Genomic DNA, 24614 nt, shown 5'->3' with positions numbered 1-24614 from the left:
AATGCAACCTTCCATGCATGGAATTCAGAGCCAGTTCACAGTTGGCCAACTGTAGGCAATAGTGGTGCCTCCATGAATGGTGTCAGGTGGATGGTAATTTGGAAGCTGAGGATGGGAGAAGTGGGCACACTGATATGCTTAATGCTTCTGCAAAGAAAAACCCAGAAACTTTGACCTTACCTCTGAAGAAATGAAAATAAAAATCATTTTTTTCAGTGAACACACAATCATAATAGTTTTTTTGATCTCTTTAACTAGTCTAGAATGATATGCTGTCTATTCATATTTAGAAACTTCCAGGCCATACCTAACTTGTTCCAGCCAGTACAGATATTAAAGGTGCCTGGAACGCCCCAGGCAACACAGAGGGTTATGGAAGATTGAGGAAAATACGGAGGAAGAAAAAGGACAGGTAGGGGAGAGGGTGCACAATACAATGTTGTACACATACAAACATGTACAAGCCGATTCAGTTTTTACGGTTGAACAACATAATATCCAGCAACTTCTCTCCAAAGACCAAACAACAATAAGAGTTTCTTTTTGATAACGTAGAAAATACACAGCCTAGGCTACGTTTTGAAAGCACAGGTCAAAGGCTGCTACTTTTCACATACCACACGGCAATGAAAGTTATATTTTACTATTGCAACAAAAATCTTAATGCAGAGAAATAAAGTAACATGTCGCCCATTCGTTCCTCTTTCAAAACCCAAAAGGTGTTATACCTGTAAGGACCAATCCAGGGACACAAGGCAGATCGTAGGGGGAGGGAGAAAAAGAAAGAGAAATAAAAAATAAAAGAGAGGGAATAGAAAATTGACGGGGGTGAGGACAGGGTTGTGCACTAAGGTAGAGACATGTACAAATAAGAATTCAAAGTTACGTAATGTCATGATATGTTATGTTACTGGGTACATAGAGCACACGTTTTCTTGTGCTGAGTGGGGGTGCTTCTGCTATATTGCGAATTGTAAGCCTGTTTGACTAGCCAGGTCCTCAGGCTTTTTTAGAAGGAACTGAAGTCACTCATCTTACGTATTTTCAAAGAAAGAGCGTTCCACATGGTGGGTGCCAACATAGGAAAATGCCTGCCTCCCGACTTGCACTTCTGACATTTTGGGACAATCAGTTGGTTTGCATGGCTGGATCTTACGTTGCGTGAAGGCACATATTTGTTAATCATGCCAGCTACAAGCCTAGGATCTGAACCCTTAATGCTTCTAAATGCCATGCAGCAAGCCTTGAATTTTATTTGGTGTCTGACAGGAAGCCAGTGCAGCTTCTTTAAATGGGAAGAAGCAAGGGCATATCTTGGCTGGCACAAAAACCATCTAGCTGCCTCATTCTGGATGACTTGTAGTTTATGTAAAATAGTATTAGGTAGGCCAGCATAGACCGAGTTAGCATAATGTGGGCGAGAGGAGATTGGCTGGAATCACTATCACTTTTCGTACATCAAAAGTTTACAGACGAGGCACCTTTTTCATCAATTTTAATAAAAACATGCATTTTAATGCCCAAACCCTCCTGGAGTCTACATAGAAATATTTCCATCAATCACAACCCCTAGTCTCTTAGCTGCGGGTGAGGGGGAGGAAAGTATATAAATTGCCACAAATTGACATTTAAAACATTCAAGTGCAAATTATTTTGAGTGACGATGACTTAAGAATAGTTCATGTTTTGACAAATATAACATTCAAACGCAAAGATAATTGCTTAAACTGCTCAGATGTATTTTTAGGCCTGTGTATTAGAAGCACAAATGCCTGTAATATACTTAAAATAGTCTCAGTCAGCCTTTATCAACCAATGTTTTCTTTGGTCTTGTTCTTCGCTCTTCTCTGGCTTTTTCTTATGCGTTGCTCCCCATCTGCCTTGTGTGTTACTCTTTGTTCCTACCTTATCTACCTCTGGTTTCTACCTCACACCATTCCTGCTTTCATCTATCTGTCGGTTTTGGTTCCTGCCATCCGTTTCTTTTTAAATGCCTTCTTCTTATCAATACTGCTGAAATTAAAGCCTATATATAATGAAGAATACCTTACTTTCATTACAGTTAGATGGCAAGCACATTTTGTTACATTACATAGATGCTGCAAGTCACCAAGGAGTTCCATGATCATAGAGAGCAGTGGACTTCATACATTTTAATGCCGCCCCCCCCCCCCCCCAAGTGGAAAAAAAGTTATCGGGGGCCCATCAGAATTTTAATGTTTCACAATTATTCTATTAAATTGGCAATGTTTAAATATGTCAGGACTTATTTAAACTTTGCAGTAAAGTTATGTTACTGTTTTAAAAATTGAATATACATGATTTCCAAACATACTATTCTGGCCAGGCAGGCCTTAATAACATGTAAAAGTATCCACAGTGTGATTATTTAAAATGTGGGTTTTGAAAAATATTTGGAGTTTATTCCCTTATAACAGCATCCCAGTTTACCCCAGCCTCCACTAGGAGATGAACTTATGGGGGAAGCAGCTTTGCTTACTTCAACTGAGTGGGATGGGGCGCTACCAGATTGTTCACCCCACAGTGGTGAGCGATGGATGGTTTATCAATGCGCGGATGGCCTGGTCCAAGGTTCAACTACTTGTGGCTCCATCTGGGAAACACGTAACTTGAGTGATTTTTCATCATGTGGGTAGGCAACCAGGCCTATGTTCAAGTCCAAAGTGGCAGCACCAACAGGCATTACCTGACAAGTCACTGCCAACCTGGCAGACAGTGAGCACAGGGACCTTTCTACTCTTAAAGACACAGATCTCATCATGATTGTGCTCAGAGCAATAAATGGTGTACCATCCTTATTCACTCAAAAGTTACAAGTGAAGTTAATTTGCTTACGTACAAATCATGACTTGTCATGGGGTAAACTTGTGTCACTCTCTTTGCAAGGCTGCTTTAGCAAACTATCTTTTTTTCTTATTTACCCTTACGATCCCCTCTTGTGCAGTGCCCTATGTTTACCTTCCATGCTGCTATTGCGTGGTTATCTGTAGCCAATATTTGCAAACACCAAACAGGTACAAAGTGCCTGCATAGGTGGTGATTTCACACCAACTGGGCGGACAGAGACACTTCAACAAACACACGCTCGATTCATAAAGGACAGTTAACGTCCAAATAATGGAAAGAGTATCCATTGTGGGCATACACCCTGATAGTTAAGGTGTATTGCGCAGTTGCAAGCCTTTAGAATATGCTTCAAAGCAATGGTTTGTAGCAAGGAAATATATATAATGAAAAGCAGATTTATATAGTACAGCTTATCACCTGTGGGGGTCTAAGGGCGCTGTCCATGGGCACCGGGAGATTAAGTGATTTAACCAGTATCACAGGACTTTGCACCAATGCCGAGAGTCGAACCCGGATCTCCAGCTCCCGAGGCAGTCGTACTGAACGCTGCGCTACATCATATATATATATTGTTTTTTTTTTTAAAGGACATAGGCATTTAAGGACATACACAGTTTCTGTACTCAATTTTGCTTGGGAGAGAGTTTTTGTACATCCTTGTTATGTAATTCCATGGCATGATAGGATGATCACCACTTGTCTATTAGCCATAGGAGTGGTCAGTAGTTAGTTTTCACTATGGGATTAGAGTTGCATGCATTTAAAAACAGAGATGTAAATGGTGGTGTAACTGTGACTGTGTCGAACTGAAATACTTTGATTTGCATCAGCTAATTAAATTATAACTAAGTGCACTTTAAGCAGAGTGGGCCGTTCTTGTTGGAGATCTATACATATGTATGTGTGTGTGTGTTGGATGCCCTTACTTCAGGTTTATGCTGTAACAAACTGCAAAGAACACATTGGAGTATATGTGTTATTGCACTTTTTCTAGGATAATAATATTTCTGGTGTACTTTTTAGGGTCTAGTGCACAAGCGCTCCGTCACTCTTGTAATCTCTCTTTGGGCTTTTAACCACGGCCATGTCACGCCTGTCACTTTTATTGGTTCGTGGGCTTGCCTTTTAAAATCCGCTTGATTTCATTAGTGAAAGGCATTGATAGGGCATGCCTTTTTCCAGTGTTTAGCCCGCCTCCACAGCATCGGTAAACGACAGAAAACTTATGAGGCTCCATGTTTTCAGCCTGGTTTCTGCACTACTTTTTTTTTTTCCCCACGCTGCGCGATCACGCTGGGTTTTACATAGCGAAATCGTGCTCGTTTTTTTTTTTTTTTTCCTTTCAATTTATGAGGCAAGAAATGTCCGGTTAGGAGTTTACCACCATTATAGCTCTACCTCGAGCAAATGCAAGACCCACTGCATTGCAAGTGCTTGTTAATCATGTCGCCCGGTAACCATTTTGTAAGTACGCTGATAAAGCCATTTTCTTAGGTGCAGAGGGCGCTTGGCCCCTCGGCTTCTGTCTCCCAAGGCAGCTGGAGCATGTAGCATCACTTGCTGACACATGAACACAGCAGCATTAGCAGTCAGATAACAAATAACCGGCATGACAAACGAGGCAGGGCCCAGAGGTCATCTCGATAGGAAGAGAATCTCTCCCGCAATGGTGTACTCCCCAGACAAGGCTGTGCGCATCAGTTAAATAATGCTAGAAACAGATGTTACGTATACAGGCTCAGGGTAACTCCTGGAACAAGGAACACACACAAACACACAGATAGCAAAATGTCTCAAAAATGTGTATTGCCTTTAAAGGTACCGAGGACAGAAAGTACAGCACAAAGAGAAAGCTATAAGAAGGTCAATATTGATCTTATCAAGAGGAGCAGCTGATAACCCATCAGTTTTGGGTTCAGGAAGAAATTCTAGTTCTCTGCACAAAAGATAAACATGGCTGGCCTTTGTGGGGCTGCATGTGCTCACTAAAATAACATTTTAAACAGTGCTTAATTTGTAAATAACGTGCCGATGCCCAAGGTTCTCCTCTGAAACACGCAGCTGGTGCAATTAAATGTGCGATTAAAGAGTACTGAGGCAGCCTAAACCTGAAGCCATCTCGGGCGTCTTTAATCAATTCATTGACACTCCCTATCTTCTTCAGCTCACTCCTGCAGCTTTCTGTTTTCTCCCTTTGTGATACTTTTCTGTTTTTCTCTAACTCCGTTTTCCCCATATGTCTCTTTTGCTCGCAGTAAATGCTGGAGGGAGAAAAATAAGTGCCGGCCCTCAAAAATAGGTGCTGGTGCCCCGCACCGGAAACCACCGGCTCAAATTAAGCACTGATTTTAAGTCTTCCATGCTTCTTCAGCATAAACTACACCTTTGTTTTTCAAGCAGCCAATGTTGGCACTTACCAGTATATCACACAGCTATGTTCCGAGCCTGCTTTGGTAGTCATATGGTAGTCGTGACGTAGTCACTTAGCAGTTAGATAAGATAGGTGTTAACTCTGGGCTGCTTTTCTTCTGTGCCCTACAGAAAATAAAGGCCACAGTGTATAAGAGTTGCCCTATGTGAACTACCATTGTCGTTTCTATGATACCTGTTCGCATACATAGGATTGTACAAGCTTTACAAGCAGAGTTCCCTGAAATTTGTGTCTGCGCATGTGCAACATATATATCTGGTGCTGGTACTGGAGATATTACAGAAAAAAGATTACTAATATCGACTTACAAGAGGCACAGAGATAAAAAGATATAAAAAAAACTCCGCAGACTGTTGCCGACCAAGTATGCTAACTAGTGATGTGGAGTGCTAGTTTTAAAACACCTTCATCACATTAGGCTTTCTGTACGTGCGTGTACGTGCAAGTTTAACTTAGGGGCACAAATGGCTTGCTCTTCCAGCACAAGTTCACTTCTGGTGCTCACAAAATGCGAATTTACACTCAAAAACTGATTTACTTTCAAGTGAAATTACACCAGAATAGTGTAATTTGGCCTGTGAGCAAATCTCCTGATCGGGCATGGAACAGGTGTTCTGTGCACGGGATGTCTTGAAAAGGTGGCAAATCGGCATCTTCCTCTGAATGCTAGCGTTATAAACAAGCTAGAGGCGCTATCTTACACATCCTCTGGTCCTTCACCGAGGCCCAATCTTATTGGACTCAAATTTGGCAAACATTAGAGAAACAAGTCATCTTACTTGCACTCCCTCTGCAGCTTTAGCCATCCTACATGACACACAGGATGTGTCTTCTCTCAATAGCCACAAACAGAGATGGTTGGACTCTGCCCTAGCAGTAGCTAAACGCTTCTCAGTCGCTGGAAGATGCCTACGATGCCCACTCTCGAATACAGCAAGGATGCCATGGCTGCAATGGCGTCACCTGCACAGTTGATCTATAGACTAAATGATCAAGTGCAATTATTCAACAGCATCTTGGGGCCTTCCTCCAGTAAAGACCACAAACAATCTCTTGTACCTTGCTACTCGAGGTTACACTAAGGACAGGACTGTACAAGGTTCTCTTAGCATGTTCTTCCATGGAAATACGACATGTGTACATCACAACTATGTATCTAAATATCTTGGGACATTAATATATCACCAGTGATGTATGAATATAAATATATAAAGAAAAGGAAAAAACACCCACACACTTGCCCTGAGCCAGGAAAGACAGTCTTAAGTCTTTCTTAAACCCTTCGCAAATCTTGCCTTCTCACCTAGAGCAAGTCAGTCTTAAGACTGTAGTAAGTATAGAAAACAACTTAGTGAATTAATTTTCAAGGGCAGTCTTCTTGGATGTAGGAAGACTGGGAATAAGTATGGGGCCCCAAGTGAACCAGCTTCATTTAAGTCAGCTTAAGGATTTATTTTTACTTTGCCAACCTCATGAAGTTTCTGAACCTCATGAAGTTTCTGAAGTTGAAAAATGCTCGGGTGTAAGATCCAAAAAAAGTGAAATTACGTAGGACAAAATCACAGAAACCCTATTTTTAGAGGAAGAAGTTTTCAGAAAAAAGCAACAGAAGGAGCTTTCCCCTGCAAACACGTTTTGGAACGGACTCTGCCCGTTGGTGAAGCTGTGGAAACTTAAGTGATGAAATGTAATATCTACCATATCCTGTTATTTGTTCAATGAGATAAAAATCTGCTTCACACAGGGGCTCATTATTTAATAATGAGACATTAAATGATTGATATGATTTAGGAGTAGGAAAAGTCAAGGATCTGGACTTTGAAGTCTTACAATTTTGATCCCCACCCCCCTCCCGATTAATCGTTTGTTGTAGATATCATGTGGGGATCACCCTTGACCCCTGGAGCCCAAAGTTGGAAAAGCAATGCTTCTGTTTTTGACAGCAGGTTCAATTCTTCAGTATTAAACCGAGGAGTGAGAGATTTCTGGATCATGAGCATTACTACTTCTGGTATCAATAAGAGCTGTGCTTAAGAGTATTTAGAGCTTTTTGCCTTTATTGTATTTTGAAAATGTTTCAGTGGCGGAACTGAGAGCTTTCCATCACGCCACTACACCTAGGACACTTAAGAAGTGTCTGTCGTTGACTGATATCCTGGGAGTTAATATGGAGCCTACCCCAGAAGTGTCACTGCTGGGCCTGACTGAGGATATTCTGAAGCCCAACTTCAGACTTTGCTCTATGGTGTTACTGTTTGCCAAACTGTGAGTAGCTATACACTGGATGGCTCACACGCCTCCTACGGTTCAAACACGGTTAAATATGTGGCACATTACAGTACGAAGGAGGAGAAAACTGCGACCTGATACATCCAATGGCATGTCCCAATGACTTCTAGGCACCATGAATAATGCTATGAGTAACGAACCACTGCAGATGCCCCAGAAATGAGTGAGGTATCTATAGAAGATAGGAATCTGGGGAATGTGAGAAGTTTAATCTACACACACTTGACATGTGAATTTTGCTTTTGCAAACTATGAGGTGTCTATACTGTTATGGACATAATGTTGGGTTAAAAATGAAAAATTCAAATTAAAAATAGAAGTGTCTGAGTTAAAACTGCAATTGTGCCTGCTGGTGCTCAAATCTATATATTTTGAAAAGAGCACAGGTATTCAGGATGCTACACATCACTATACGTCCACTGGCTACTGGGCACACCAAACCGCACATGCGTGGTGATCCTTGGTTCTTGTTATGTTTCGGTGGTGTTTGCATGTTATGCTCTGCGGAAGTGTAAAACGTATGTAGGGTGAAACACCTAAGGTGGAGACAGTACATCGGCCCTTGGAACCAGACGTGCTTCATTCCGTTCCATGTTATGAATCATAGCTTACACTGGCTCAATGGAGCAGAAATCTGCCTGCAGTGGTCTAAAACAGGCAATGACACACAGAGACAGAGTAAGGATTCTCCCTTAGTAGCAAAAATGAGGAAGATGGTTCCATTGTTGTGGTAAGTCTGGGGCTCACAGACCTCTTCTCCGCTGGCCACATTGCAGCTCATAAGGTAGTGGACGTATAGTAATGTATAGTTTGATCTACAAATCGCAACTGTGCATCTCCAACACCCACATTCACACCCGCATTCATTGTTCAGAATGTATTTCAGCAGGTGCAAAGATGAAACTTAGTAAGTGAGTAATTATTTGAGAACCGGATTTAAGAGTTGGAAAGAACGACTCAGTATCATTTACCGATGGCACGGGTGTGACTAATAGAACACTTGTTTCTAATATTAGATAACTATATCTGGAAAAGCTGCTTATACAGTGTATGCGAATAGCCCATTTTCCAGTGGGGTTACTTGGGCTGCCCTATCTCAGGAGATGGTAAACATCTCCAACAAAGCCATCTATTATCTCGAATTTACTTAAAAGGTCAAAGAAGAAAAAGTATTTTGAGAAATAGTAAGGTCACTCTCAAATTTGAAAACTTGCCCTCTCGAGGAGAGCAACTAAAAAGAATGTTGTCAATGTTATCCTTAAAATCATCAACTTAAACTTGATGTTTAGCCGGGTCTGGTGGCTTCCTGGACAAAAGGGATCTGTGCTAGACCCCCATGAGTAGAGGGGTCCTCTCAACCTTTCATCTTCACGAGATCGATGAAATGAGCTGTATTAAGTTGGGTATTATCATCTGTTATCTGACCAAAGGCCTAAGAAACACCTTGAGGTGATTGTGTGCTCTACAAATACATCCGACATCTGGTTAGGTTTAGAGCACGGAGAGTCTGCATACTACATTTAAAACAAGCATTTGCAATGCCATGGGTCTCGCGTTTGCTCATGTTAGAGCTGATCGCGTTGTAAACTCCTAACCCGACTTTTCATCTATCGGCAAAAGTGTTTTTATGTACGTAACCCGAAAAAGTGATATCAACTGTGTAAAGCACTCGACTTCTGCCAAGCAAAATCGCGCTAGGAAAATAGAGAAAAAGTAGTCCACGATCCGACAGAAAACAGCGAGCCTCGCATGTTTTCTGTACTTGGTCGCTGCGCTCGAGGAGGGCTAGGCACCGGAAAAGGCATGACGTGGGCATGCCTTCGACTAATGAAAGCAAGCAGATTTTACTAGGCAAGCCCACGAACCAATGAAACACACTGACGTGACGTCGACAGGGCTCCGAGCCCTTTTCTAATAACTAAAGCGTCTCGCTGAGATACGCATGCGTGAGCGCATGCAACGCAGGCTCGACCCTAAAAAAGCTCTCAGGTAGCTTAGAGCATAAATAGATTTTTTAAATCTCTTTCTTAGAATGGTATGTCTTTGTTAAATCTTAGCCATGCACGTCTATTGTGGGGCACACTAACAATTCATTTTAACAGGACTTTCTACCAGTTTTTGTGCATTAGGAACGGAGTTACCAGGTTATCAAATACATCATTTAATAGTGCTCGGTTTTACAACAAACACAGGGAAATATATTAGGCTATGATGGTATCATAGTGATTCAAGCTTGCAATCTGCAGTTTTCGCAAAAAGGTGACAAACTATTAAATAACTATTTAACTCAGAATGCCATTTTGCTGTCATAGGTGAATCCTTGCCTCAAGCATGTTCGTTCTAATGATAATGCTCTGTGTGTGGTCAACAGTGGGTTAACATGCACACCTTTCTCACCTGTGAGCAGGAACAAAAGTAAAAATGATGATCTGCATTATAAACAATTGTGGTGAGGAACCATCAAGTCTTATGTTGGCAGCGGGGATGGTGAGTGTGGCTAATGGATGTCCCAGCCCAGATCAGTATCACAAACAGCTAAGGAGAAGCAACTATGTCCTCATGCTTTCAACACTGATCTTGGGCTACAATTATAGTTGTGTCAATTACAGATTGTTCATCTGAGCATAATATACGAATAGGGTACCTCAACTACGCCCTTAAAAACCCTAGCAAACATCTAAAAGCCACCCTAACGTACAATTCTGTAGCAAATCCTGTTAGTATAGATGTAAAGGGTGCATTTAGAAGAGCTTGACTCAAAAGTAAAAAAAGCCATTCTCCACACTGGACTATAAACTCTTAAAGATGCAGACTATTATACTGGAACCCTGAAAATGTACATATTTTGCTGCAGCAAAATATGGGTGTGGGCATGTGGGAGAGGAACACTACTTCAAAGCATGTGTATACTTTCCACACCAGTCACATACTGCTCCTATCGTTACATACTGGGCATGGTGGAAGTGGAAATAAAAGAACTTACACAACCTCAAATTGCCCTTCCTATTTAACCAGTGTTGTTGATTTATTCATAAAATGCATGCCAATCTATTGCGACAACTCCAACTCTTCCTTATCCATCTACATTTCTAAAAATCTATAATATGTAGAAATGTTTTAAACAAACATTGGGGAAGCCAGGAGGTCTGAAGTTGGCCACCAGCCTTTTGGCTTTACCAATGCTTGCTTTGTTTTGGTGGGGTTTGTGCAAAGATTTAATGTTGTGGGCCTTCGTCAAACTAAACACATTTGCTAAAAGCACAAACACTTTTTGATCTCTAAAAGCACACAATGCCATATTATTCCCTGGCACTTAAGATAAATACTTGTGATCATTGTGAAAGGGAAGAAAGAGGTCACTCAAAATGAAATCCGCAAATGGCTAAAGTGGCCAGCCCCTCTGCCCCAGAGCATATGCTGTAGCGGGTGGAAGAATAGTGTCAATGGCTCAATGACAGACCAATGGATGAAGAGTGCTGGCTGAAAGCACCTGTCAGTACATTGTATTTACAATTTTAGTAAAATGTTGGCTAAGGTCAGCTCTAAAAAGAAACAGGAGATATGGTTTTATCAGTTACTTCAGAATATTTTCAAACACATGTAGCTCATGCACTGATTGTAAATATAAAGAAGTGAAAACATCCGCTTCACTTGAGGCATATCTTTATTTAATCATAGAAAGTAAAACACAAAAACTGCATGTGAAAACTAAAAATAAAAAGCTCTTTTACAATTGATACCTGAATATATTTGTACATGCAGGACATTAGAGCTATACTTTACATGCAAACCCCAAATGTAAAATAAAGCAGTGCTTCATTTGAGCCGGTGGTTTCCGCTGCTCGGCACTGCTACTTAGTTGCCAACATGGAACTTGTAAGAGCTGCCACATGGTGGCGCTGTTTGTGAAATTTAAAGATGAGCAGAACAACATTTGTTTAATAATTCAGTATATATTAAAAACAACTAATACCCGCCACCCACGCCATTCTTATAGCTTTGGGGGAATTGAACACTCTGAATTCTCACACTTGCAGCAGTGTGATGGCTAGTAGTTGTGTAAGTACTGTCATTGGCTGCGCTGACAGTGGCAATGTGTGGGGCGAACTGCGGTGACAGCCTGATGAGGGCCCTGGCACAGATTTTTTTTTTTTTTTTTTTTTACAAACTAAGCACTGAAATAAAGGAACCTGCCTACTTACATTTTAACAAACTCCTTAAAAAGCTAATTGCTGGGTTCATTATCAGTGTAAATTAGCCTCACAAAACTCCGTTCACACTCACCTCCCACAAAATATACCAAAGTAAAAAATCTAGCAACACAGCAAAGCATGTTCTCTAAATCGGATTTAAACAGTACATCATGTTAGAGTCTGTGTTTATATGTACTTACTTAAAATTATCACACTAGGTATATTGTTCTGTATAGTCTGAAGAGTATTCGGCAGGAATGATTTTAATATAATAGTTTCTGATGTGTAAATACTCTTTAAACAATCCTTAATAAACGCTAGCTCTGATCTGTTTGAAGGAACACCACGTAATGCTTTTTCAGCGTTCTCAGCGGGGCTCAGGCAGGATACCCCTTTCCCATTAAGCATGTGGTGCTCAGAGATCCTTTCAACGGGCAGCGTTTGTTTACATTCAGGCTGGAGTTTCAGAAGAAAGATGACACATTATAGGCAGGGCTTCAGCAACAAGACGTTTCTTTTGTGATGCTAATAAGGCTCAATGAAGTGATGCCGACCTAACCCAGCAGGGAAGCAGTCCTGCAGTCAGTGGGATTAGCCTTGTGAGGTTAATGACAGTCCCTCGGAAAGGTGGTATTTGTATTTATTTTAACATTTCTCTATAACGCGGATAAAATCCAAGATGATGGTTATGGCGCTTAATTTAAGAGCATGATAATCAGTAAACAATGTGCAATGGTAGAATAGAGGATAAAGATGGCAGATAAATACCTGCTCACTTTCAGTGTTTTCCACAGAGAGGCTGAAAGCCCATGTGCACACGTGGAGTGACCACTACCCCAAAAGTGCATACATGCTCCGAGATCCTGGCTACATTCTGCTTACTAACTCACTGCCTGCTGTGATACCATGTAGGCACTGATATAAAAAATATTGTCAAAGCTGATAGTTCTTGCCTTTTAGCTTTGCCAGTGCAGACCTACTGGCTTTGATGAAGATTTTTTCCAATGCTGTTCAGTAAGAGCAATAACAAAAAAAATAATTCCGCTCATGCTGAACAGCAACGGCAAAAAGGGCAATGATGTATATCAACACTACGGTGAGACCAGGGTGCTGATTTTTGGATGTGCATCTGTCAATTCTTTGCACGTTAGTGGAAACCCATCTTGAAGTGATAAATGAAAAAAAAATAGTTACGCATTTTCAGAAATAAGTAGCCCAGTAGCAAATTGCACGTTGTGGTCCTAAAAAGAATAAAATAACATTTAATTAAAACAGAGCATTGGGAGGGGCAGAGGAGCAATGGAGGAGGAGACAACAACACAGTGAGCTGCAGTAGTGGGAGTATGACGGGGGAAGCACCAAACAGGCAGAGAGGGGGATGGTGGAAGAAAACACATCCACTTCCATGGATGGAGTGCTAAGAGGAAAATTCAGAAAATAGTTCTCTAAATGTAAGCAGTGGAAGGACACATGCCACCCAATCAAAAGGATTGTAAAGAAGCTATGCTCCAGGGGGCTGGGAAATACAAGAGGATGCAAAGCCATGACATAAGAATCATGCAAGCCATGACATAGGAATCACGCATGTGAGATTGATAAGAAAGCCAACCAATGCCGCTCAAGCAGTGTGACTTGCATGTCCCCTGCACTTCCAGGTAATTCTGCCTTCCTTGCCATTCCAATCGCTGTCTTCATTCTTGCATTCAAAGCTAAGTATGACACACGAACAGTCCCCGCCACATCCCAGAGCCAAGGTTTACCATCAGTGGTTCCGGAAAGCAGCTTTGAGTCAGCCCTTGCTTATCATACCGACTCTTACCCTGCTCTTGGATTTCTATCACTGAAGGACCCTATTCAGCTCATACAAGATGTTCTCTGCGTAAGTTTTGTGTCCAAACCTCTCCAAAATTAAACCTCTATTTTAATCCCATTTTAGTGAAATTCAAATGTGTGTTTTCTACCTTGATTCCTTTGGCTGTGTTGATAATGAAAAAACATCTCCCCTTATTTCTCTTGTAACGAGGGGTACCCGTGTGAATGGTCCTGCCCAGTGGGCGGATGTACAAATGAAGCTGCACTGTGCGGCATGGCACTGCTGCTCTGCAAGATTTCTTGCTTTTTGATCCTATCAACTTTTGCACTATTGGAGATTAACTCGTTTTTTTGCATTTTTTCCTAGTCGTGTACATATTACTTAACAACTACCATTTTAAGTCAAATGCATTCTGCTTATTCTGTAATTTGTATCAGTCAGTTTTCCAAAGACAGCTAGCTACACTGTTTTATGCAAACTCTGAAAACAAATAACCAGCCAGTCTGAAAAGGGTATTCTGGGCTAAGTAAATGATGCAAATTATACAATAACAGTCAACAACTGTGGTTGCCGGGCAAAGGCACACTGCGGAATACATACCACATACTAACATCCCCTCACTATTTTTGCTGTAAGGTTTCCATACTTAAATGGTGATAGTTATCCCTTATCCCTCATGGATAAGTGTATGTACTGAGCATATGCTGTTCAAACAGGAATTTCTATTGTAACATCAAACTACTACCTGTTGCGTAATCGACTGACGTCACACATGAGCTGCAGTCAAGTAACGCTTCCTAACTATAGCTGAAGAAATGAATATCCCAGGTTCATGGTCCATGGTTCTCCTGGCACAGAATGAGTGAGTAGGTTAAACAGTGTTTAAAGCGCACATCATGGATTTAGCCATTGTTTGTGGTTATGGAGCACATGGCATCAAGCAAACGTGATGGAAAGCACTTGATAGATGAGAAGTCAACTTCTGGAAGCAAATGCGACATCGACAAAAACAACCTCTCCACCACAGTTTTATTTCTGATGGACAGAATAAAAAGTAATTTATCCCAAACTGATTTGAGAGCACTAAGTCATGACAGTTTCTCTCTTTGATGCAGTACTTTGTGAAACAGACACAGAGGGCCTCATTCACAAAGGTAACGTTACAGTTTTGTGTACGTTTACCACTTTTTTGTTCGTATTCATAAACTACTAGTTTAATTTTACTAATAGTAATTTTACGACTCTAGAGACTCTCTGTTTGGGGTGGAGAAATTTGTGCATAAATGGATAGGAGAGACCTTTCTGGTTTGTGCAGAATCCCTGCAGTCATTAAGTCACTAAAAGATAGTAAAATAAACTTGTAGTTTGTGAATATTATGAAAAAATAGTAAACAAAAGTGTATGTTTACCTTTGTGAGTCAGGCCCTGACTTTTAAAGTTTACTCGGGTGGTCTCTGTAAATTGTCCGTTAGCAAGGCTGACCTATTTTCCCTGTAACTTTAGAAGTAGACTTAGTCAAATTACACATTCTTCGTGTTCTGTAATAGATTTATGGATGTCTTTGTGAGGTAGGTATATTTTAGGAAGTCAAATGTTAGGTTTAGTACATCACCTATGACTTATAGGAAAATAGTCTGGTAAATAAAACTAGAATCGCACTCAGCAGATGATATGGAGGTAGGATTAGTTGCCACTGTAATCTGAGATCAGGATCACCATTTACACCTGAGTTCTGGTGAGGCATAGAGAGTGCTTAACGAAAAATGGTTATTGAAGAATAGCCACAGCAGCTTCTGTGCCTCAGACAGAAGTTACTAAATTTTATTTTGGTGCCGCTGGAGTGCTTGAAGAAACTCCTTAGGAGGATCGAGCTGCTCTGGTAGGGATGATAATTACCTTTAAAATGGGAGATCCAGGAAAATTAAGGTAGATAATAATAAGAAGCATTGGCAAAGCCAATAGGTTTCACCTATGCAAAATCTATTGGCTTTGTCAATGTTTTTTTACAGGTTGCACAGCAGTCAAAATTGAGGCAAGTGGGAGGAGGGCGGTGGGTGGCTGACAAACAATGGCGACCGGGAGAAGGGCGGAGGGGAGGCTGAGGAAGAACAGAAAGCGGGAGTAGGACAAGAGGTGGGTGACAAACAACAGCCAACTGGAGGAGGGAGTGGTTGAGATACAACAGCAAGCAGAATTAGGGAGGGGACGTGCAAAAAGCAATGGAGAGCGGAGTTTGGGGGGAAACACAACCGAGGAGGTAAAGGAGAAGGACTGCAACTATAAAGGGCTTTTCTCATGTTGCCTGAACTTCTGGAAAAGGTATTGCTGCCATCTCCCATGCTTCCTTCGCCTTCTACGTTTAATGCAGTCACAACCGCAAGGCATGCATGGCTAAACAGTACAAGCAGACAGGAATGCAAATTTGACTATAACAAACAAAAGTCTGGAGCAGATCGTGCAAAACAGTAGTGGGTATAATATTGGTTACTTTTTAACAAGCACCTTGTGATGTTTCTAACAAACTGGAGTCGTTTTGCTATTAAAAATTGCATCTCCCGATTCTGTGAGGACTTGGACCCCAGGAGCCAACTTGAAGGTGCTCAGTTTCATGCGCCTGACATACAGGGGCGTAGCTTCAGAGGTCTGTATGGGGTGTTACAGTCCCTAATACGTGTGTTTGCTGGTGAATAGTTGGGTACAGTGGCTTTTAGTCGGGTATGGTGATGTGTCTGTCGGATTTCACCTAGGATTTATGCACACACACACTGATAAACCCCCCCCCTTTCCTCTCTGTTTTGAAATCCCTAAAAATCTTCCTTATTTTACAAAATATTGTTTCTCTGACTTTGTCCTCCTACCAATCTGTATACCTCTCCCTTTCCACAGCCCCTTTAGCCCCTCTCATGCGCCCTGCTTGTCGGATAATTCGAATCTATCATCCTTAAAACTTAATTCCATGCAGCATGTTTTCATATTCCTTGGCTTTTCACACCTATTGTTAACGCGCAACAAAGTTGATAAAACACTTGACAATTTCTTGTCCTTCTCATTCTTTGTCTGGTAGTGTCCAACCTCTAGAGTAAGCCTGACAAATGTGTAAACTACCTTGTGGGCTCTTGTGCCTGAGCTTGGTGGGCAAGTCTTTAGATTCAGTGCAACTTTTGCCAGGTCAGTGCCCCACTCCATCCCTATGTCAGCAGGGATATGGCTTGGCCAGTAAGACTGGGGGTAGTGGGGCTGAGCTTCAGAATTCCTGACAATTACGCTGGCATACAATGTCAAAATACATTATTGACAAGTGGGCCCTAGACAGCGATCACAGTTTTGCACCACACTTGCTGTATCAATAAGGTGCTATTGCATTATACTTCTCATACTTCATTGATTTAAAAGTGCATCACCACACTTAGGGTACAGCGCCCCCGCCAAAGTGGGGGGGCGCGTCCCGTTAGGAGCCGGGGTCTACGAGGCCCGGCACTCCTCTCAGGTGCGCACCTGTGGTGCGCAGATGGCCGGTCGGACTTCCGCCCCCAGGCCTCGTGAGGCCTGGGGGCGGAAGTCTTCCCCGGAACGAACGTTGGGTCCACGTTGGGCCCTGACTGGTTCCGCCCGCCGCGAACTGGTGGGGGGCTATTTAATGGCCCCCCCCCAAGAAGGCAAGCCCTTCTTTACCATTTCGCGGCAGCTGGACGGGAGCGGGGTCCCGCGTTTTACCCACCCACCCTCTCCTTTTGTTAGGCAGTAGGCATGCGGACGGCGAAATTGAGATATAAATGTGACTAGAAGCAACAGAAGGGGGTCCCCAAGGTGGGGCCCCCGGGAAGACACCTGGGATAGGATCCTGAAGTTCTGAGCCAACCAACGGATGTACACACCAGATCAAGGGGTAAGGGAGCTCAGATCGCTGGGGGGAACATGGGGCTCCAGCCCTTGGCCGCCCCGTTACACCCTGAGTCTGATTGGTGTTTGGAGGAGGGGGCGGAACCCGAAGCATGAGGACAAGGTACAGTGTAGTCAGGGTAACCGCCCCTCCTAGGGATACAGGTGATAGATGGGTCACCTGTGTGGTCCAATGGTGGTTCAGGACAGGAAGGGATCCTGTCAGAATTGATTTATGGTCACAAAAATGCTCATGACATGTAGATAAAAAGATGTAAATGTTTAATATGCTTGAAAAGTTATAAGATGTTTGATGTTTGAATAAACCACTTCCAACGTTTAAAAGTTGTCGGTTTGTGTATTTCTGGTGGGGAGTGGGGGTCGTATGGAGGCCTCCGGGTCCTAAGATACACAGAGAAGGCACATGTGCCTGTGACTATTGAACAAACGTAGGTGGAGTTTGTCTAAAGATGGCAAACTAAAGTTTAATATTTTGCTGATTCTATATTATGGAATCACTTTGAGCATGTGTTTGTGGCACATAAAACACAACTGTGGGTGCACCCCACAATGATCTGCAGACCCTCTGCATCTGCCAATGCAGTGATTACAGAGTAAAACCCCTTGGTAAAGGGCTTCAGCAGGGCTATTTAGTGTGCATATCACAATGTGGATCTTATATTTTGTATTGAGTATAACTAACAAAACACTTCCTGCCATCTGTATGCCACCCTTTAGAAGTCAGTCAAATTAGAAGTGGAGCATGGTTGCAGGCACAATCACAATAGGCATAAGCAACTCTAATTCAAGGTCCTCCACACTCCTATTGGCCCCTCCTCATGCACAAACTCAATGTCTACATTCTCAGAGTTGAACAATGCATAAGCGCGCTGCTGACAGGAATGCAGGGGCCATCATTAAGCCAGCACGAAGAAATGCCTGGTGTCCGACTGTATCAGCACAAATAGCTCTATTGTGCATTTTGATTGACAGTCACCAGTGTGAGCATGATCAAAGGGAATTTCTCCTCCCCTACACTACTCAATTCAGGGAGAATCAGCCATAACAGTGGGTGACCGATCAGACAAACTGAATATTACAGACATTTCAATTTGCGAATGTCGCGTTCCACCAGCGGCTTTCCTTTTCAAATTACTGTCTTCAAAATAGACACTTTCTCTGTGGTGTGTTTTAATGGCTGTATTGATTTTTCCATTCGCGCTTCAGAAGAACTTCTCTATGGTTTACAACAAAAGTGTGCATCTAAAATATTATATTCAACCCAACAAATGCTTCTCCCCTTTGACATGGGGTGAGGCGCTTTTGACATAAAGATACTGAGGTTATTTACAACACCGAGCAACTTTAGATACTCAGCTATGCGCAGAACCGATCAAACAGATCAACATCAGTATTTAAGCAGTTAAAATGCCAAGAATCCAAACGATCTAAAGATGCTGGTACGTGTGTAATCCAGTTTGTCATTCACAAGCCTGACCTGCAACTATGCCTTGGTAGCTGTGTCCTCCTTTGTTTTTTATACGTCCTTCTATAATCTTTAATCTATATTTACTGTGTACCTTTCTGGCGATGTTAAAATGTGAGGCTTTACCTGCAAGAATATAAAATCTGCTCCACGAAGATTAATTGTTCAAATTTGTAATTACCTATTGCAATGATGTTCGGTAAATCGTGATACATGTTTTAAAACTAAATGTAACAGTGATACACAACTACATTCAAGACACTTGAGATTGTTTGTGCATTGTCGCAACTCACATTTTGAACAAATATAAGTTATCACTGCATATCAAACATTTCTACATTCATACTTAAGCCCCCACTAAAAACCAGGCAGAGAAGTATCCCTGGGTGTGATACCACTCACCCAGATCACAACTAGCCTGTTGTTTCCACATCTGGTTTTTCCAGGTAGGGGACCACTGGACCTCATACCGGACTGAACCAGCCAGTAATTCCAGCCAATAAAGTTGCAAATGGCTTTGACTGCAATAGCAGCCAAGTTTGAATCCATGCCCTTACCCAACCATTTTGTTTGGCAAGGGTAAGCATAATGTTTTCTGTCCTGCTAGGAACATTTTCTCCCTCCCCCTTCTATTCCTTCCCCCACCACCCTCCACCACTGCACAGCATAAAGTGCTCTTTCTTGCCAGGTTACATTTTCCCCCTGCCCTTCCCTACCTTCCCCTAACTTCCCCATCCCTCCTTCACCCCTGACAAGCACCTGGCCACCAGCCCACATTTTCTACCTACTACTAGGAGGTAGTAAACATGATCGGTAATCTCACCCTAATACAGGGAAAAACATGCAGAATGGTTCACCCCACACCCTGGAAAACTAGATCAGCACAGCTGTTCACCATTCCATGTGGATGAACTAATAATTGCACGGTACTGGCAGGGTGTTACCAAACAGTAACGTTAATTTTGAGTGCAGAGTTTGCACACGCCCCCTTCAGTATCACCATGCAACTTATAGTGAGAGCCTTAGAGACATAGGGCCTGATTATGACCTTGGTGGATGGGAGACTCCATCACAAATGTGACGGATATCCCGCCCGCCATTTTACAAGTTGCATAGGATATAATGGAACTTGTAATACGGCGGACAGGTTATCCGTCACGTTTGTGACGGAGTACACCATCCGCCAAGGTTGTAATCTGGCCCAGTGATATGGATGCTATGGAATGAATAATTTTGAACCATGAAGTACAATGGTTTGGTGATTTGTTTTAAGACTACTTAGTTCTCTAGTAAGTAGATACAGTCAGGCTGTTGAACATCACTGATGCATCCCATGTAAATGTTTTATTTACTCTATTGGGAAATAGCACAAGTTGGTCCCCTTCTAATAAAGTCAGGTTACAATATGTTGATTTTGTTTATGTTTTTTTACATTTTGGTTAGCATATTAGCATAATGGCATTGTGTTCACCACATAGATAAGCAATTCAGTGGTTATCTTTATTCATGTAAGCGTGATACTGGAAGACAGAAGTAATGTTCCCAGTAGCAAATAATCTCCGTTTGTCATTGAATTTCTACCCTATGTGCGCTACTTTTTACTTTTCAGTCAACTCTTACTTTTTCAGCAGCGTACTGCCTGACCATTAACTTATTTTTGTAGGTGTCTAAAGAAGTTAAATATATCAAGACAGTGAGGTTTCACGTCAGATTGGTTACTATGATGTGCAAGCAGCAATACAAATCAATATCTGTGTGAGCAGATAGTTATAAAACCCACTGACAGAACTGTTCTTGATACTTCTTACTTTATCTTGATTGAAAAATATCAGAAAAATATCTGCAGTGATAGCATAGTTGTACATTTGTACTCGACAAAGCCTAAAATAATGTTGGTACGACTGAAAAGAGAGTAGATTACAGCAGATTCAAAATGGGGATTTGGCCATGCCTCATCTGTCATCATTGTAACTATTTTATAGATGGAGCTTGATGGGACTGGCTGCCTATCAGAACCCTCGTCGACCGGGGAGAAACAGAAGCCTTGATCCTCATTGACTTTGCAGCAGCATTTAACACCATATCCCACCATACCCTTATCAAGAGGCTTTATCCCATCGGAATCCAAGGAGACCCCCTGAAATGGATTGGATTCTTCCTCACCAGAACAGCCCAAAGAATTTGCCTACCACCTTTCACCTCGGAACCCAAGAACATCATCTGCGGCGTCTCTCAAGGCTCGTCCCTCAGCCCAACTCTGTTCAACATTTACATGACCCCCTTGGCCAACATCGTCAGAAACCACGGAATGAACATCATATCCTAAGCAGACAACACCAAGTTCATCTTTTCGGTATCAGAAGACACCCAGTTCATCTTTTCGGTATCAGAAGACCCCTCCACCATAAAGACCAACTTTTGCAGGTGCATGACGGGCATTGCTGACTGGATGAATAGCAACTGCCTAAAACTCAACACAGACAAAACAGAAGTGCTGATCTTCAGAAAAAACACTTCCCCATGGAACGTCTCCTGGTGGCCTACTGAACTAGGACCAGCACCCACTCCGATAGACCACGCTCACAACCTTGACATTATCCTGGATAGCAAGTTCACCATGAAAAGCCAGATCAGTGCAGTCTCTTCTGCCTGCCTCAAGCCCTAGTCACCAGCCAGCTGGAATTACGGGAACGCACTCTATGTGGGAGTCACCACGCACCTCCTGAAGAGACTACAGGCAGGATTCAGCTGCCATACGTATCTGCAAACCTTCCCTAAAGGACCTATACCATGCCCCAAACTGAAGAAGCTCTCTTGGCTCCCCATTCAGAAGAGATGTCAATTTAAGATGCTGATCCCCACCTACAAAGCCCTTCACAATCAATGACCAGCATACTTTAGCCACCACCTGAACTTCCACCAACCCTCCAGACACCTGCACTCCGCTTTCCTCTCCCTTGCACACACACCCCGCATCCACCAAAGCAACAATGGAGGGCGCTCCTTCTCCTAACTTGCGGCAAAATCCTGGAACGACCTTCCACTTCACCTACGGACCTCATCCTCTATGCTGGAATTCAGGAAAGGACTCGTGAACTGGCTGTTCAACTGAGCCCCTTCGCAGCCATGTTCTCAGTGTCTAGATACCCTCACATGTGATTAGCCACGCTCTATAAATTCTGTTTGACTGATTAATTGATTGACTGCCTAGCACTGGTAAAATGCCTTTAAGGAACGTAGAATTGTGTGACTTCATGTTTTGTATTTTATTGCCTCAAATGTCAACATGGTTTTCCAACATGTACAATAAGACACAAGAAATGTTGATTTCCGGGACAGAGAATAAATCTGACGTGTTGGAAAGATTATACGTGCCTAGATCGCAGACCCACAATTTTTATGTGAGGGTACTAATTCTAGAAGTGATCAACCCCTCCTTAAGGTAGGCAATGAACAATGTTGAATGAAATGTACCGAGACCTGGTAGATTAGCATTTAGAAAGAGTAGCACACTTGGAACGTGTTAATGAATATCGGAGTTTGCCAGTTTTATTATTTTTGTTCCATGTGCTACCAACCTAGAAGATAAAGAGTGGTGGTTAACAGTACAGCTTAAAGGATCTAAATGACTATAATTCTGTACACGGGTCAGAGCTCTGCAGGAGTACTCCCGAAACCCTTAGTGATTATTTAAAAAGAAAATCTAATTAAAACGTGGTTGTCAACTTGCAAAATTAGATATATAATTTGTTGTCAAACGAGCATATGGAGTCAAGAAGAATCCACGTTGCTTGTATCAGGCAGTAAATACATAGGCACTTGCATTCCAAAAACTAAAAGGCATATACGTTTTTATGATACCCTCCTCGATTTGGAAGCAAGTAGATGATGCATTTTTATTGCTAAATATCATATTCACTTAGTTCAGACAGGAAAAAATGTGGGTCCCTACTAGTATAAAATACCTCAAAATGTTGGGTTGAAATAGAGAGAGCTGCAGTGGAATCCCTTTATAATCTGTGCAAAATCTGATGAAGCTACAAATGCACTCCGGGCTACTGACTGAAAGGAGATTCTTGCTGCATTGAACCCTGTTTCACAATTAGATAATTGAAATATAAAAAATCTACAGAGATTCTTAATAACTAATAAGCTGTTGGGCTATTTTTTTTTGCTTCCCCGCTGAGATGGAAAGAGACAGAAGAAACTAATGACATGCGTGTTACCTATTTTGTGTTGGTTTTTCTTGATGTGTACATTTACTTGGATCAAATGCAAAAACAACAAGTGATGGACGGAATGCTGAACATTGTCAAACATTCACCCCCAGTCACAGATCTGGGTTTAATCCATCGTTTTTTTGCTGCCCATGCCATTCCAGTTTGGACCCAGCCATATGCAAATCAGTCTTGACCCTGTTCCCCATGGGAACAGTCCAGCCTGAACTGCTAGGCCAGGTCTTCCCTGGACTGGAAACAAGCATCCTGGGACCGGTTTCGGGGTTTCACCCCTCATCAGCCAGGCTACCTTGAATCCAGTGGCATGGGAAGCACGGGACCCACGTCTGGGCATGCCCTTCCCACTTAGGGCGACAAATGCAAAAACAACAAGTGATGGACGGAATGCTGAACATTGTCAAACATTCACCCCCAGTCACAGATCTGGGTTTAATCCATTTACTTGGATCAGACATTCCGTTAGTCCTACATCAAAATATGCTGCAGAAATGTGACCCCTACATTAGAGGATGTGGACAGTATGTACCTTGAAGAATGCCCCTAGGTTGGACTGTCTGTTTACATGACTCCAGTGGCTGGAGCACACCTGCAGCACAGGGGCCCAAGCAGGCTGAGATCTGTTCGTGTGGAGCTTGGATTAAAGCAAAGGTAGGTTGTCAGATATGTTTGACAAATATAAACAAAGTGCGTTCATTACCTGTCTCCTTTTTACTGCACTTAAGTTGCACGTACAAATCAAAGAATGGAATCTTATGGATGTGGAATATCTGAACATTAAATAGGGGACCCTATGTCACTCTGAAAACCAGTGGCGCGGAGAAAGTATTCAGTGGCATTTCTCTTAAACTTAATAGACTGCTTGATTGTTGTTAATAAAACGATTAAACGGCACTCGATTGCTTATTGGTAAACGTAATGGTATTGAATTTCTGAACCTTTAGTCACATTACGTCCTATTCCCATTCAAACTGGTGATTTTGTTTTGTTAAGTTCGGCTTGTATATGACTCATAGGCACATTTTAAATCACGCATTGTGTTTGTATTCAAGGTACTGTGCACACACTTGTAAAGTAGGCGCCCAGACCCTGTAAATTCACGTGTCTGTCATCAGACGGTGCAGCGCCGAGATGACTCAGCAGCGCTCTGGGAGCATTAAACGGACTGTGCCTACTGTGCTGCGTGGGGCATCGCGCTGTACACTACTGCACCTTGTTGCCAAGAGATGCGTGCTTTGTGAATAAGATATTGATAATGGCAGTCCGAAACCCATTTTAAAGGTTTGAAATGAAATCGTCACCCTGGCATCAAGGAGCTAGACGGATCCAGCACTGTTTCAGAGAGCGGCCCAGGGTGGGTGCCTGCTTCCCCCCGTGTTGTGAAGGAGTACCGCTCTCATCGGCGAAGAGGCCTTCAAGC

The 24614-nt window shown here is 42.3% G+C and overlaps 1 protein-coding gene across 6 annotated transcripts in view; it reads right to left on the bottom strand.

The window, feature by feature from the left end:
- Nucleotides 1-24614, bottom strand: part of MBNL3 (muscleblind like splicing regulator 3) — a 525152-nt gene that overhangs the window by 395057 nt on the left and 105481 nt on the right. The gene's annotated exons all lie outside the window — the stretch shown is intronic.

This window comes from Pleurodeles waltl, chromosome 2_1 (genome assembly GCF_031143425.1).
Source record: "Pleurodeles waltl isolate 20211129_DDA chromosome 2_1, aPleWal1.hap1.20221129, whole genome shotgun sequence".
Lineage (NCBI taxonomy): Eukaryota > Metazoa > Chordata > Amphibia > Caudata > Salamandridae > Pleurodeles > Pleurodeles waltl.
Note: the sequence above shows the minus strand (reverse complement) of the source record. Positions and strands in the feature narration are given on the sequence as shown.